Genomic DNA, 1,901 nt, shown 5'->3' on the forward strand with positions numbered 1-1,901 from the left:
CCCTCCGGTCACTAACCAGTTTTTGATGTCTCTTGATTAACAGCTAAATTCCTTATTATGATCTGTCTACACATTCTGGATTCTAAACCGTGTGGATACAACAACAGTAGGCTAGATGACGCTGAACAAGCAGCAAGAATTCCAAGCAGTATAGTTCAAGAATGACTTGGTAGAGAAATGATACAATTCATTGAATTTTGAAACGATTTTTGAATAAGGACATGAACATTACAAAAATTAGCAACTGACATAGTACTAAAAGAGCGTTCAATAAAATAAAATTAATCGAGAACAAGGTACAAATCGGTAACTTAGCAATAATGAACTTCGAATACAACAGTACCCTATTAATGACTGCTGTACGAAAAGCTCAAGAGATTCCTACTATAGAAGCCTATTGTGAATCTGTTCCTTCCTGCCAGGTGACAGGGAGTCGAATCTTATTGTTTGTAATGATTTCTACAAGATCCTATTGTTGGTAATGATTACCACAAGATACAATAATAACAATTTTTTTTCTTATTTCCCCTTTTCGTACGGGAAATCCCGTCAGGGGACAGGGTCCCATTCCTCTCATTTCAGTTAGTTGTAATTTCTTATTTCAGTGAGTGTAAAGAGATTAATAGAGTAAGAATAATAGACATGTTAATAGTTTCCTCGATACATTTTTCAAAGTTTATAATTGGAACACCCTTGCCACCTCCCAACAATAAACCTTCATAGGTGTGTTGACGCAATAAAAAGGTGGGTCTTCTCTCTTGGCTTAATCCGGCACAAAATCCATTATTGTAAACGTACTAAAAACAGATAGAACATAAGGTGCATTAACAGAGTATTCGTGAATTTCCATTGCTCTTGGTGGAGAGCAGCTGTGATTTTTCTTGCATTTTCATTTTCATCGGTGTTCTGAAGTACATTGTATTTGTTGATTGAACAATGATCATCATAATTCTGTATGTTTACCGTTGTACTCCCATTTTCCATATAAAAAATACATAGTCCAATCTTTATCTCAAGTTCCATGATGATAAACCGTAAATTTCCGTACAGTGCAGGTAAAAAGAAGTCAATTTTTAATGGAGTGTGCAGGTTGCAGAGTGCGTTTTAATTGCGACATATTTCAATATTGTCATTATGATACTTAGCCTTAAAGAACGACAAAATCCCGAATTTTAAAATTTTGGTAAATATGTCTTCCCATGAATTTCTTAGTTTATTGGGCACGCCTTCCAGGGTAATAATCTAATTGTTTCATTGGTAACATAGGAATAAAAGGTGTATTTCAGATATCTGCGCAAATCAGCTGGGATGGAATATGTTATGTTGCGCTCGTATGAGAGCATCAAATCCTACATATCTTGCGATTCAAGTTACAGGTCGGTGCCTTTCATTATACACCTTTTTAAGTATATTAAAGTTTGGCCAGTCTTGCTGTTGTTTTATATAGTAAAGTCTCCATAAAAAAAGTTTATATAGAACTGCTGGAATATTAACCACTGCTTTAGATTAAGGATTAAATCAAATGACAGTGAGATGAGCTATGCGTATGTAGTGGTTTACGATATTAAAAGTGTTATATTTGCATTTAAATGCCAATCAATTGCACAAAGTTGTTTATTTATTGGAATAATGTTATCTCCGTTCCATCTTTAGTAAACAGGTCCAAGAATTGCGGTCTAAAAAAATCAGATCCTGTTATATAAACTCCATCTGTAACTTCAAAATGTACATGCAAATAAATTAAAAATAATAATTAATTATGGATTATAGTGTACAAAATATGTTTATATATAAGAAGAAATAACGTTACGCAAAATCCTTAATAAACAAGTCAAACAGATGCTGTATAAAGAGAATCAGATCCTATTATATAGAGTATCAGGAGATACTATCAAGTCGTC

Source organism: Macrobrachium rosenbergii, chromosome 51 (assembly GCF_040412425.1).
Source record: "Macrobrachium rosenbergii isolate ZJJX-2024 chromosome 51, ASM4041242v1, whole genome shotgun sequence".
Taxonomy (NCBI): Eukaryota; Metazoa; Arthropoda; class Malacostraca; order Decapoda; family Palaemonidae; genus Macrobrachium; species Macrobrachium rosenbergii.